General features: G+C 39.2%; 1 pseudogene; it reads left to right on the top strand.

Annotated features, from left to right (window-relative positions):
* Positions 1–4,170: 4,170 nt before the first annotated feature.
* Positions 4,171–5,029, top strand: LOC127691002 (mas-related G-protein coupled receptor member B2-like; annotated as a pseudogene).
* The last annotated feature ends 10,885 nt before the right edge of the window (positions 5,030–15,914 follow it).

Genomic DNA, 15,914 nt, shown 5'->3' with positions numbered 1-15,914 from the left:
AGGCTGTAAAAAAATTGTCTAACATTACTTCCTGAGCCGCATCTGGGAATCAATCCCAGGGGCCTTGTCCCCGGAGAACTTTGGCAAATGGATGTTATTCATGTTCCCTCTTTTGGAAAACTTAAATTTGTACATGCGACTGTTGATACCTTTAGCGGATTTTTATGTGCCTCTGCACAGATGGGAGAGGCCACGAAAAATGTTATTTCTCATATGTTATTTACCCTCACTGTTATTGGCCAACCCAAAATACTTAAGACAGACAATGGGCCTGATTATACCAGTCAAAAATTTAAGCAATTTTGTTCTCAAATACAGATAAAACATACTACAGCCATCCCCTACAATCCCCAGGGTCAAGGGATTGTTGAACATGCCAATCAAACACTTAAAAATACCCTTTTAAAGCTCACTGCTCAGGAAACCCTTTATTCCTTTAAAGGCAATGTTAAGCTCCTATTATCCCATGCCCTGTTTGTTTTAAATTTTTTAACTCTAGATAAGCAAGGGCACTCCACTGCTGACTGCCTATGGCATCCCACAACAAATATGGATTATGCACAAGCCCTGGGGAAAGACCCCCTATCCGGAAGATGGAAGGGGCCAGACCCTGTTATCATCTGGGGAAAAGGGTCCACCTGTATTCATAATTCTAAAGAAGGGGAAGCCAGATGGCTCCCTGAAAGATTGATAAAGCAGTATAACAAATTCCAGGGTGGCACCTAAGAACAAAATAATTTTGTTTTTTAGAAAATGGCCTGCCGCTGGGTTGGGGTGTGCCTTCTCCTCCTACCTTGATGATCAATGGAGCATGTCACCCTACTGGACCTTCAACTACACTTGGATTGTCTGTAATGAGGCTGGTGATGTAGTAAAAGCTTCGTCCACACTTGGGGGATGTCCTTATTGTGAACCCCTATTTGTAGATTTATGCCAATAGGCCCTGGCAGCTGGAATAGCCTGGGGTACCCCCAGCCACTACATGCCACGAACTACACTGGTCAACAACCTGGAAGGTTATAGAGTTGTCCCTGGGTGTCAGAATAAATGGGCCCGATCTTTCTTGGCCGTTATACCTATTTATGTCTGCCCTGGAGGCCACCAAGACTGATCCTTAGAACAGAAATGTGGTTACCATGATAAATAACCTCCTTTTGTGCCTCCTGGGGCTGTGAGACCACAGGTGACACCTATTAGAATCCCTCCTTTTCTTGGGACCTCATTCAGGTCAAGAGATATAACCCTTCACAAGGCCAAACCTACGACCAGTGGCGAGGGAACACCCACTCAGGAGGGCCCATGCCTTACTTCCCACAATGTGAGTCCTGGTATAATACCTTACAAATAACCTTTACAGGCCAGGGAAAGAATTTGCCTTAGAAGTTTCACAGGAGCTGAGTGGGGCCTATGTACCTATAGAGCAGGCAGACACCCATGTCTTTCCTTTAAAGTGCAGTTGGAAAAGACGTTACCCTATATACATCAAACCTCCATTGGCCCTAATCATCAATTACTTAATTTTTCCCCCTTGTAACCCAGAGAAGCCCCAGAGTCTAGGAATCCATCAGCCACACAGGCTTCACATAATTCTTCCTTGACTACTTTGTTCCAACCTACCATCCCCCGTGCTATCATCTCAGGTAATTCTTTCCATCCTTAATGCATCTACCTCTGCTTTGCTCCTTAAGGAACAGAAGGCTAATTTATCAAAATATGTGGAATGCTGGATATGTTTTTCTGGCCTCTCCTCCATTCTATGAGGGTGTTGCTCTTTTTGGAAATTTTACATATACCAATGATTCTGAGGGTTTAAATGAAAATTTCTTAGGATTCACCCTCACAGAGGTATCTGGAGTAGGAAGCTGCGTTCTGGGAGAACATATGCTCCCCCTCAACAATTGTTAAAGATATGCAGCGATACCATAACTATTGACAATCATTATGAGTATTTGCTAGCCCCAAATTATACCTATTTGGCATGCTCCTCAGGATTGACTACCTATATTATAATATCTGAATTCAAACAGTGTCACGATTATTGCTTGCTGGTACAAATACTTCCAAGACTTAGCATTCATGAGCCAAGAGACCATTTAAACTTCTGGGATGATAACGTTGAGATGCCCCATAAGGGGAAGAGAGAACCTATTACGGCTGTCACCCTTGCTGTTATTCTAGGCACAGGCACCCCCTCACTTGTTACCTCTCAACAGAATCGACAACAATATCATTTACTTAGTGCTGCCATTGATGAGGACCCGGCTGAACTCAGAGATGGTTTAGCCAATTTAAAAGATTCTGTTGCCTCCTTATCAGAAGTAGTATTACAGAATAGGAGAGGTCTTGATTTGCTCTTCTTTCAACAGGGAGGACTTTGTGCAGCCTTAAGGGAAGAATGCTGTGTTTATGTAGACAAGACAGGACTGGTAGATGACAGTCTGAGGAGAGTAAAAGAGAGTCTAGAGAAACGCAGAAGCGAACGAGAACAACAGGAGTCTCGGTATAAAAAATGGTCCTACATGTCCCCGTGGCTTTCCACCCTACTACCTTCTATTCTAGGACCCTTCTTAGGGTTATTACTGTTAATCTCCTTTGGTCCCTGGGCTTTTCAACAATTAAATAACAAATAGACTCTATCCTACCCAAGAATTATGTCTTGGTACAGTATTATCGGCTGGACACAGGAGAAATGATGGACCCTGGGAGAAGAGATGGCTCGGCAGAAACAACCACAGCACCTGCCGCAGAGAGGCTTAATTTCAATAAGCTCCTTTTGGGAGACTCTGTTTGGCTCCCAATTATTCATCCCTGGGCTTGTCTGAAGGGGGAGCTGACCCAAGGTAGCCATCTTAAGGACAGGCAATTTCCTCCATCCCCTGATCAACCTAAGACATGGGGCCGTGAGGATGATAATGTAACCCTACGATGGGTAAGGCTGAGGGATAAGAAAGGTCGATCCTAAGACGAGAGACAGCTACACATTTTCAGTCTGACCCCCTTGCCCAGTATTTCTGCCCAAACCTTTCCACTTTTAATGTAAGGAAAGGGAGGAAATGGTGGGAAGCCATTAGAGATCCTCACTTTGGCCCGGAGGTCTGACAGGGCAAAGGTCCTGAGTAAAACAAAGAAGAGCCTCTCCCATGATTGCAGGTGGAAGGAAGTTCTGAGATAACTGCAAGGTGCTCCAGACAATGCAAACATCAGATGTATCCACCTGAGGACCCTTATCTCTTGCCACTGAAACTGCTAAGATTGCCCCTCCCTCCTTTGTTCTTGCCTTGAGAAGAGCTCTTCCTCTGAGAGCTTAAAACCTGTGAACCCCAGAACATTAAACGAAGCCTCGACAATTGAACGCCCCTTACCTGGCTTCCTTCTTTCTCTCCCCCCTTTGACCCTTAGGTAGCACCTCTTCAGGACCCTGGAATAACTGGATCTGCTAGATGGGTCAGTTACTCATTGTGACTCAATAGAGAAATGTACACTTGTGATGTAGCAACAGACAATAGAAAAGTACTTGATGTCATCAAAGACTATCCTGCTTTCAAATTTCAAATCTGAATTGGAGACTGAGTTGCTGTAGCCTATACATCTAGTTCTTTAAATTCTGGTCTTAGCAGGACTGAGCACTTCCTTCATAACTGTCACTTATGGTTTCCATATTTCTCCATTTGATAGTGTATTCCTGCCAGCATTGAGAGCAGCTGAAAGTCATTCTTCTTGTTCCTGAGTTCATGCAATAGAGAATAAACAGCCTTAGGACAGAAAGGAAGTTGGGTTCAGAGATCTCTTTTTGATATAACATGAGAAACTGAGTGTCCATACTGGAGACACAACTATACTAATATCCATATAGGACATAAACTGTACATTGTGCAAATAAATGCATTCTGAATATAAATTAAAGTTCCACAAATACTGGTTTAGATAAATGACTTAATCATTCTAATCCTGTTTATCCTCCTTATAAATCAGGTCGGTAATTAACACTTAGCAGGATGTTCCTGAATTGGAAAGAACATAGCATGTGCTCATGTGTTTTGTTTATTTTGTTCCAGTAACAGTATTGGAGATTTCCTAAGTAAGGATCTAAGCATCTCAACTTTGGAAAGTAACCTCAGAGCATCTAGTGAACACAATGATACTTCTGATTGTGATATCAAGTTTCAAACCATGATTTTGCTTTCCCTCATCATTTTCCTGTTTGGGATGGTACTAAATCCAATAGTTCTATGGTTGCTGGACTTCCATATGTACAGGAATGCCTTATTTGTCTATAGCCTCAACCTTGCTGTCCCTGACATTTTCTTCCTGCTTTTTCAGTTTGTATTTTGTGTTCTTGTTATCATTTACACCATTGACTCCATTTCTAATGACATCCTATCATTTTTAAGTTTTGTACCAACATTTCCATATCTTTCAAGCCTGATCATTCTCACAACCATTAGCATCAATCACTCTAATCCTGTTTATCTGCCTGTCTGTCTTGTGGCCCATCTGGTATTGCTGTCAATGTCCAAGGCATACATCAGTCATCATCTGTGTATTACTTGGGCTCTGTCCCTGGTGTTTATGTTTCTTGATGGGAAGGCATGTTTTTTACTGTTTCATGACCGTGACTCTATTTGGTGTCATACAACTGATATCATAATTACTGTATGGACAATTGTTTTATTTGTGGTTTTCTGTGGGTCCAGCCTCATTCTACTTGTTAGGATGTTCTGTGGCTCGCAGTAGATCCCTATGAGCAGGCTGTATGTGATTATTGCACTCACAGTGCTATTCTTCCTGATATTTGGTCTTCCCTTTAAGATCTACTGGCTCCTTGACCAATGGATTAAGAGCTGTCATAAATTTTGATGAAATAATTTTTCTATCCTGTATTAACAGCTCTGTCAATCCCATTATTTACTTTCTTGTTGGGTTCATTACACACTGTAGGAGATTCAAGATGAAGACTCTCAAACTATGTCTGGAAAGAGCCATACAAGACATTCCTAAAGAGGATGAATGTGTTGAGAGTGGTTCTTAAGAAAATCATGAAGAACTGGAGACAGTCCAGTGCAGCAGATAATAACTACTTTGATTAGACAGAAATGGTCTTGAGAGAGAATTTGTTTTTCTTCTCTTTGTGGGAAATTTTAATGACCTTATTTAATTTGTTACTTAATTTTCAATCATTTAAAAAATTATAATCATTGTTGTGATAGTTGAAAATACAGGAATTGTCATAAAAATACTTAATGTGCCAATTCTTTTTTTATTTAATATTTATTTTTTTATTTTTTTATTCGATATACTTTTATTTACATTTCAAATGATTTCCCCTTTTCTAGCCCCCCCACTCTCTGAAAGTCCCATAAGTCCCCTTCTCTCCCCTGTCCTCCCACCCACCCCTTCCCACTTCCCCATTCTGGTTTTGCCAAATACTGCTTCCAGTTTTCTAGGTTAATAACCACTTATTAGTGAGTGCATACCATGATTCACCTTTTGAGTCTGGGTTACCTCACTTAGTATGATGTTCTCTAGCTCCATCCATTTGCCTAAGAATTTCATGAATTCATTGTTTCTAATGGCTGAATAGTACTCCATTGGGTAGATATACCACATTTTTTGCATCCACTCTTCTGTTGAGGGATACCTGGGTTCTTTCCAGCATCTGGCAATTATAAATAGGGCTGCTATGAACATAGTAGAGCATGTGTCCTTATTACATGGTGGGGAATGCTCTGGGTATATGCCCAGGAGTGGTATAGCAGGATCTTCTGGAAGTGAGGTGCCCAGTTTTCAGAAGAACCGCCAGACTGATTTCCAAAGTGGTTGCACCATCTTGCAATTCCACCAGCAGTGGAAGAGTGTTCTTGTTTCTCCAAAACCTCGCCAACACCTGCTGTCTCCTGAGTTTTTGATCTTAGCTATTCTGACTGGTGTGAGGTGAAATCCCAGGGTTGTTTTGATGTGCATTTCCCTAATGATTAATGATGTTGAACATTTCTTAAGGTGTTTCTCAGCTCTCCAAAGCTCTTCATGTGAAAAATCTTTTGTTAGCTCGGTACTTCACTTTTTAATGGGGTTATTTGGTTCTCTGGGTTTTACTTTCTTGAGTTCTTTGTATATATCAGATATTAGCCCTCAGTCATATTTAGGGTTGGTGAAGATCCTTTCCCAATCTGTTGGTTGTCGTTTTGTCCTTTTGACAGTGTCCTTTGCCTTACAGAAACTTTGTAGTTTTATGAGGTCCCATTTGTCAATTCTTGATCTTAGAGCATAAGCTATTGGTGTTCTATTCAGGAACTTTTCCCCTGTGCCCATGTCCTCCAGGGTCTTCCCCAGTTTCTTTTCGATTAGTTTCAGTGTGTCAGGTTTTATGTGGAGGTCCTTGATCCATTTGGAGTTGAGCTTAGTACAAGGAGATACAAAGGGATCGATTCGCATTCTTGACGGAACTGAGCAAAAACTTCCAAGATCTAAAAACAGAAGTAGAAATAACTAAGAAAGCACAATGGGAGACAACTTTGGAGATAGAAAACCTTGGGAAGAAATCAGGGACCATAGACGCAAATATCAACAACAGAATACAAGAGATAGAAGAAAGAATCTAAGATGCCGAAGATACCATAGAATCCATGGACTCAACAGTTAAAGAAAATGCAAAATGCAAAAAGCTTGTAACCCAAAACATCCAGGAAATCCAGGACACAAGGAGAAAGCCAAATCTAAGGATTATAGGCATTGATGAGAGTGAAGATTTACAACTTTTTTTTTCATTTTTTTATTCGATATATTTTTTATTTACATTTCAAATGATTTCCCCTTTTCTAGACACCCCCCACTCCCCGAAAGTCCCGTAAGCCCCCTTCTCTCCACCTGACCTCCCGCCCACCCCTTCCCACTTCCCTATTCTGGTTTTACAACTTAAAAGGCCAGCAAATATCTTCAACAAAATTGTGGAAGAAAACTTCCCTAACCTAAAGAGAGAGATGCCCATGAATATACAAGAAGCCTACAGAACTCCATACAGACTGGACCAGAACAGAACTACCTCCCATCACATAATAATCAAAACCCCAAATGTACTAAACAAAGAAAGAATACTTAGGGCCCTAAGAGAAAAAGGGGAAGTACCATATAAGGAAGACCTATCAGAATTACACGAGATTTCTCACCAGAGACCATGAAAACTAGAAGATCCTGGGCGGAGCTCATGCAGACTCTAAGAGAACACAAATGCCAGCCGAGACTACTATACCCAGTGAAACTCTCAATTACTCTAGATGGAGAAACAAAGATACTCCATGACAAAACCAAATTTACACAATATCGTTCTACAATCCCAGCCCTACAAAGGATAATAGGTGGAAAACACCATTACAACTAGGGAAACTATACCCTGGAAAAAGCAGGATATTGAGCTTCTTTCATCAAACCACACAAGTATAAAATTAAAATAAAAAATGATAGGAAGCAATAACCACTACTCCATGATATCTCTTAACATCAATGGACTCAATTCCCCAATAAAAATACATAGACTAACAGACTGGTTACGTATGCAGGACCCTATATTTTGCTGCTTACAGGAAACACACCTCGGTGTCAAAGACAAAACCTACTTTAGAATAAAAGGCTGGAAGACAATTCTACAAGCAAATGGTCCCAGAAAATAAGCCAGAGTTGCCATTCTAATTTCAGATAAAATTGACTTTCAACCTAATGTCATCAAAAGAGACATGGAAGGTCACTACTTGCTGGTCAAAGGAAAAATCCAACAAGAAGAACTCTCAATCCTGAACATCTATGCCCCAAATACAAGGGCGCCCTCATTCATAAAAGAAACTTTACTAAAGCTCAAAGCACACATTGCACCTAACACAATAATTGTGGGTGTCTTCAACACTCCACTCTCATCAATGGGCCGATCAGGAAAACAGAAACTAAACAGGAAGACAGTGAAACTAATTGAAGCTTTGAACCAATTGGAGTTAACAGATATATATAGAACTTTTCATCCCAAAGCAAAAGAATATACCTTTTTCTCAGCACCTCATGGTACCTTCTCCAAAATAGATCATATAGTTGGTCACAAGACAGACCTCAACAAATATAAGAAGATTGAAATAATCCCATGACTCCTATCAGATCACTATGGAGGAAAAGTGGTCTTTAATAACAGTAAAAACAACAGAAAGCCCACATAAACATGGAAACTGAACAATACTCTACTCAATGACACCTTGGTCAAGGAAGAAATAAAGAAAGAAATCAAAGATTTCTTAGAATTTAATGAAAATTAAGGCACAACATACAAAAATCTATGGGACACAATGAAAGCAGTGCTAAGAGGAAAACTCATAGCTTTGAGTGCCTCCAAAAAGAAATTTGAGAGAGCATACACTAGAAGATTAACAGAACAATTGAAAGCCCTGGAACAAGAAGAAGCTAATTCACCCAGGAGGAGAAGACAGGAAATCATCAAACTCAGGGCTGAAATCAATCAAGTAGAAACCAAGAGAACCATACAAAGAATCAACAAAACCAAAGTTGGTTCTTTGAAAAAATCAACAAGATAGATAAACCCTTAGCCAGACTAACCAAATGGCACAGAGAAAGTATCCAAATTAACAAAATTAGAAATGAAAACGGAGATACTACAACAGAAACTGAGGAAATTCAAAAAATCATCAGATCCTACTACAAAAACCTGTACTCAACACCTGGAGAATCTGGAGGAAATGGACATTTTCTTAGACAGATACCAATTACCAAAATTAAACCAGGATCAAATAGACCATCTAAACAGACCCATAACCCCTAAAGAAATAGAAAGGGTCATAGATAGGCTTCCAACCAAAAAAAGCCCAGAACCAGATGGTTTCAGTGCAGAATTCTATCAGACCTCCAAAGAAGACTTAACACCAATACTCTTCAAACTTTTCCACCAAATAGAAACATAAGGAACACTACCCAACTCCTTCTTCGAAGCCACTATTAAGCTGATACCAAAACCACACAAAGATACAACAAAGAAAGAGAATTTCAGGCCAATTTCCCTTATGAATATTGATGCAAAAATACTAAATAAAATTCTTGCCCACCGAATCTAATGTGCCATTTCTGTTGCTGTGTTACTGAGTGCTTTACCATCTCCTTTTGATGGGACTCTTTCCAAGTATTCTGGGGATGAGGAGTGCTGTTGACCATTTTTGATCAAACCAATCTTCACTAGAAGGCAAAAGGAAGGTCAGGGAAGAGCAGCATTTCTTGATTTACTGAAATTTATAGTGCTTAAAGAATGGTTAGATGTTGCGAAAGTTATTTCAGAAAAAAATGCCTTTTTGTCAAGAGAAGTCTATTAAATCTCTATTCACCCAGTGGAGTTCTCATCTTCAAGTTCACTGTATCTTTTATTTTCAGCATTGGAAGAGGGCTGTCAGGTTTTGTAATGAGATACATCAACATCCATGAGCAACTGAAGGTCGAAAGAGACTGTCCTCTGTGGTTTTCTCTTTTCACAATGCCATGCTCAGTATCCCATGGTAGAGTATTGTCTCTTTCCTATCTTGTCTTTGCCATGATGAGCCTTCTTTCTGAATGTTTAATTACCTCATGAAAAATTGCCAATGAAGTCCTCTAGACTAGGTTCCCTTGAAATCAAACCTATATGAAGTTTACAACATTCTCTTTAACCAACAGCATTTATTACTTAAATTGTGCACACTTAAGAATATTTTCTATGAAATGATATTCCAATTTTAAAGTTACACTATGTTCTATTTTCAATTGAAGCAAAATTAAGTGAACACAGTATGGTTTAATCAAAGCAGAAGAGTTCAATACATTTTCTTAAGCGAATATGACTATAAAAGTCCAACGTATTCATGCAAAATGTATCTCTCCCCATTTTCATTCCCTTTTGTCATAACACTTTGCCTCAGAGATTAGCACTGTCCATATTTCTGTTCTAAACTAAAATTTAGAGTGAAAAGTGAAGGAATATATCATGAAGATTGGCATGGATGTGGTCAAAAAGTTGTTATTGTTGAACAAACTAACTTAACACCATTTCACTTATAAACTAATATTTTTCCTGGTGGCAAAAAAGAATAATTGGAAACAGTGATATATGCAATGCACTGTTATTTCATAGAAATTTTATGCTGTTCATTTCGGTGGTGGTTTGAGTGAGACTAGCCTACATGGGCTCATTTACTTCAATTTTGGCCCACACATGGTGAGGCTGTTTGAGTATGATAAAGAGATAGGACTCATTGGAGGAGATGTATAACTGCGATTATATTTTGAGTTTCAAAAGCAGATCCTATTTCTATACCTTGCCCTGTGTGCGAGTCTCTCTCTCTCTCTCTCTCTCTCTCTCTCTCTCTCTCTCTCTCTCTCTCTCTCTCTCTCTCTCTCTGTATCTATCTCTCTCTCTCTCTCTGTGTGTGTGTGTGTGTGTGTGTGTCTGTCTGTCCATGTGTCTTTCTCTCTGTCTATATTATGCTTGTGTATCAGACATTCAATATTATCGATTTCTACAATGTCATCCTTACATATTTTTTGCCGTACTGCCATGTTCTCTGTTATAGCCATGGATCCTGACCCTTGGGTATCATGAGCACTTAATTGGGTTTTTTAGAAGTTTCCTTGGCCAGGGTAAGCAAAAATTAACCAATACAAAAGTTATTACAAAAGATTGAGATATTGCTGTGATCGGCTTAACTATGCTGCATTTAGAGATAATGTGGAATAATTGGGGATATTGAACTAGGAAAGCAATTTAATGTTATAAATGGCTTTTAAGTAGATGATTGGAAGATAGTTGTGTTGCATACAGTATGGACTATAAACATCAACTCAATAGATGTTAGAAGAGAAAAATGATCTTCCTGTGCTAACGTCCATTATTGTGATATTTTGCAATGCTTTTTGCCCCCATCCTAAAATGTTAGTGAAGCTAAATTAGAGCAAGTATGGCTTGAAGAAGTCAGCAGGATGGTATAACTGTCAAAGAGAGCTGCATAGAGAAAGCAAAATCAGTTCAAGAGAGAGAAGTGTGCTGCAAGCCTAGAGCTGAAAGTACAGAAATCTTATCAGCCTATTGACATGCAGACATGTGGTTGCAGAATTTGGAGATTGCCTTGCTAGATTTTGATTTGCTCTCACCTAGTGTATCATCACTTGCCCCCATTCCACCTTCTTGGAACCGTAATGGGTGATCTATGCCTCTGTATTTTGGAAACATTTTCTTTGTTTTTGATTTGGCAATGAATTATAATTAAAAGATTGCCTTAGCCTCAGAAAAGACTTTGGACTTTTTAAAGAGTGTTGACACTGTTAGACTACAGGAAGATTTACAGTTGGACTAAACACAGTTTCAATTATAACATACCTACAAGTATGGAGGCAGGTATCAGTGAGTCACTTGTGCTGGTTTGAATGAGAATGTTCCAAATAGGCTCTTGTATTTGAATGGGTGGTCCAAAGTTGGGTCAGTGTTGTCAGAAAGATCATGATGTGAGGCCTGGTTGGAAGAAGTCTGTGACTGGGGTGAGCTTTTGAGATTTAAAAATCTATTCCATTCCAGTTGGAACTCTCATTGTCTATCTTTCTCTGTTTTTGTCTTGTCTCTCTTTCTTTCTAAGTTTCTCTGTCTGTAGTTTTATCCCTGTCTCTGTCTGTCTCTGTTTCTGTGTGTCTCTCTATGTGTCTCAGTCTCTTTTCCTCTGTCTCCTCTGTCTCTTTCTCTCTGTCTCCTCTGTCTCTTTCTCTCTGTCTCCTCTGTCTCCCTGTCTGTCTCTGTCTCCCCTGTCTCCCTGTCTGTCTGTCTCTGTATGTCTCTGCCTCTCTATCTCTATCTCTCTCTGTCTCTCTGTCTCTCTCTGTCTCTCTCTCTCTGTCTCTCTGTCTCTTTCTCTCTCTCTCTCTCTCTCTCTCTCTCTCTCTCTCTCTCTCTCTCTCTCTCTCTCTCTCTCTCTCTCCATCACTATATCTCTGCTTCATGCTTACATGAAGGATACATGTCAGGTATCAGCACTTGTCCACTGTCATGCTTGTCTGTTCCCATGCACTCACCCATGATAGTCATGTACTCTAACACAAGGATTATCAGTTCCCAAATTAAATGTTTTCTTTGATAAATTTCCCTGTTCCTAAAGTCTCATCATAGCCATAAAAATGATCTAAGATGAGGATTTTACTTCATCTTACATTTATGGTTCACAATATTATTGATCTCTGCTTTGTGTTCTCCATCCTCTCTCTTCTCAGCAAAATACATGTTAACCATTATGATGCTTTTCTGTATATATTGAGTGCAAATTACACTCCATTTCTGAATGAGATTATGTTAATATTTTCTCCTTACATTCTTCTAAATAGGTAATCCTAGCCCTGTAAGGTAACTGGAAATGAGCTAATTATTCGCTTATCTTGCTTCTGTAAACTGCTTACGCCATTACCCACATCCAGAAGTTCACGCAGCTATAGAAGATAGGAAACTAATTGGTCCACTGAGAGTGGACTCCGATAATTTAAACTGATTAGCCTAAAAACTATAGAGTGGTACAAATCAATTGGTTCGCACTATGCGGGCTCTCGATGCTAAGGAATGATCGGCTTGTGATTCTCGGGCTTTGTTGTCAACTTATAAAAGCTGTCACAATTCTGCACTCGGGGTCCACAGTCCTCTAACCCTGCTTGGTATACGGCTGTGGAACGCAGAATTCTGGAATAAAAAAATCTTCTTGCTATTGCATCGAGACCATTTCTTGCAAGTGATGTGAGTGTCGCCTTCCGAGGTGTGGGACACTGGGGCGCCCTCGGTTTTTGGGGGGGGGGGGTCTTACAATATCAAAGCATTAGGTATATTCCAGAAGTACTCATTGAGACTGGACTCCATAGTTTTGCATTTTGATTGGTTGTGGTCTTCCATATTAGTCTTCCTCTGTTGCAAAGAAAAGTTTATTTGATGAGGGGAAGCATTGAAGACCATGCTCATCAGTGGTTATAAGCACAAAAATCTATAATATAGTTAAGAATTATCCTGGACTAGTAACTTTGTAGTCAAAGGTTCTTTTCCTGTAATAAAGGCCTGTAATTTTTACTATAATAAAGGCCTGTTATAAAATTGTATGTATAATATACAATACAAGATTTAAAATCCTAGCTTCTTATATTGAAGCAGAGACAAAACATTTTTTCTCACATAAGGTATGGCTATCAGCCATTACTTGAGGAAAACCTTTCCAATGAGATTCCTTTATTGTTTTTTTTTTTTAATTAGCTCATTAGAAGCAAATGCTTTTATAATTATCAGGTTGCAAAGCAAAAAACAACCTTCTGAATCCATAATAATTTTGTATGGAGTATAAAGGCCAGATTTTAATGCCTTTAAACTGTATTTACAACCACACCTGAATAGATCTGTCAGTAAGGTTGTTTTTGGCCTGAAACATTCTAGGTGGGATTTTCAAGACAAAAACAGTGCTTTACAAGCCTCCACTGAGGCAGCACTGAGCTTTGCATTGACTCAAATGTAAATATTTTCTAATCTGAGCCTATTGTCAAAATCAGACCCAATACCCACCTGTCCAACAGGGCAGCAGCCTGCAACCAGACCCCATTGTATGTCCAATAACTAAAGGAACATTTGAGGGTTTCCTGAAAATTTTTATTAGCTAATCTTAATCATCTTATCTACAAATTTTTAAAGTTTTAAAGTAGCCAGTTTGATACCAAATAAATTTCCACTGAGATCTCCTTTCCAATCTTGGGAGGGGATGGCATTAAATTTTGTTGCTACCACTATATCTGATAAACTTGTGAAAAAGTGGCAACAAGCCTATACTGGCCACAGCTGTTTTTAACATTTAACACTCTTGAAATTATCTTAATTAAAAATTATGGGTGAGTTAAGAATTGTAAGCCTTCAATCATACTGCAAACTGCAGTCAATGGTACATTGGATGCTATTAACCATAATTCTTAACTTTCTCTTACAATGTTAGAGCATCACTACAACATTGGAAAGCAAAATCCAATTTCAAACAATCTATTTTCTTTAAAATCAATAACAAAAGCATTACTTTCTTCCTTTTATTTTTATTTTTTTTTATTTTCTACATTCTCTGTTTACATTCCAAATGCTTTCCCCTTTCCCGGCTCTCCCCTCCCCATATGTCCCATAAGCCTTCTCTCCACCATTCTCCAATCACCTCCTTCTTTTTCTCTGTACTGATACTCCCCTAAAATGTTGGATCAGGCCTTTCCAGGATCAGGGCCCTCTCCTTACTTCTTCATGGAAGACATTTGATATGCTACTTGTATCTTGGGTATTAAGAGCTTCTGAGCTAATTAATATCCACTTATCAGTGATTGCATTCCGCATGTATTCTTTTGTGATTGGGTTACCTCACTAGGATGATATTTTCCAGTTTCAAACATTTGCCTAAATATTTCATGAAATCATTGTTTTTAATTGCTGAGTAGTATTCCATTGTGTAAATATACCACATTTTCTGTATCCATTCCTCCTTTGAGGGACATGTGGGTTCTTTCCAGCTTCTGGCTATTATAAATAAGGCTGCTATGAACATAGTGGAGCATGTGTCCTTGTTGCATGCTAGGGAATCCTCTGGGTATATGCCCAGGAGTGGTATAGCAGGGTCCTCCAGAAATGTCATGCCCAGTTTTCTGAGGAACTGCCATACTGATTTCCAAAGTGGTTTTACCATCTTGCAATACCACTTGCAGTGGAGGAGTGTTCCTCTTTCTCCACATCCTCGCCAGTACCTGCTGTCTCCTGAGTTATTAAACATAGCTATTCTGATGGGTACAGGGTGAAATCTCAGGGTTGTTTTGATTTGCATTTCCCTAATGACTAATGATGTTGAGCATTTCTTAAGGTGCTTCTCGGCCATGCAAATTTCTTCAGGTGAAAATTCTTTGTTCAGATCTGTACCCCATTTTTTAATAGGGTTGGTTGGTTCCCTGGGGTTTAACTTGATTTCTTTGTATATATTGGATATTAGCACTCTGTCAGATGTAGGGTTGGTGAAAATCTTTTCCTAATTTGTTGGCTGCCATTTTGTCCTATTGACAGTGTCCTTTGCCTTACAGAAACTTTGTAATTTTATGAGGTCCCATTTGTCAATTCTTGATCTTAGAGCATAAGCTATTGGTGTTCTGTTCAAGAACTTTTCCCCAGTGCACATGTCCTTAAGGGTTTCCCCCAGTTTCTTTATTAGTTTCAGTGTGTCTGGTTTTATTTGGAGAACCTTGATCTACTTGGAGTTGAGCTTAGTACAAGGAGATAAGAATGGATCAATTTGCAATCTTCTGCATGCTAACCTACAGTTGAAACAGCATCATTTGTTGAAAAGGCTATCTTTTTTCCACTGGATGTTTTCAGCTCCTTTGTCGAAGATCAAGTGACAATGGGTGTGTGGATTCATTTCTGGGTCTTCATTTCTATTCCATTGGTTCACTTGCCTTTTGCTGTGCCAATACCATGCAGTTTTTTAAAACTATTACTCTGTAGTATTGCTTAAGGTCTGGGATATTGATTCCCCCTGAAGTTCTTTTAGTGTTGAGAATAGTTTTAGCTCTTCTGGGTTTTTTTTGTTATTCCAGATGAATTTGAGAATTGCTTTTTCTAACTCTATGAAGAACTGAGTTGGGATTTTGATGGGGATTGTGTTGAATCTGAAAATGCTTTTGGCAAGATGGCCATTTTTACTATATTAATCCTGCTAATGCAAGAACATGGAAGATTTTTCCATTTTCTGAGGTCTTCTTCAATTTCCTTCTTCAGAGACCTGAAGTTCTCGTTTAAAAGATCTTTTACTTATTTGGTTAGAGTCACACCAAGATACTTTATGCTGTTTGTGGCTATTGTGAAGGGTGTCATTTCCCTAACT

The sequence above is a fragment of the Apodemus sylvaticus genome, chromosome 1 (assembly GCF_947179515.1).
Source record: "Apodemus sylvaticus chromosome 1, mApoSyl1.1, whole genome shotgun sequence".
NCBI classification, from domain to species: domain Eukaryota; kingdom Metazoa; phylum Chordata; class Mammalia; order Rodentia; family Muridae; genus Apodemus; species Apodemus sylvaticus.
The sequence above is the reverse complement of the archived record's forward strand: the minus strand, read 5'-3'. Positions and strand labels throughout refer to the sequence as shown.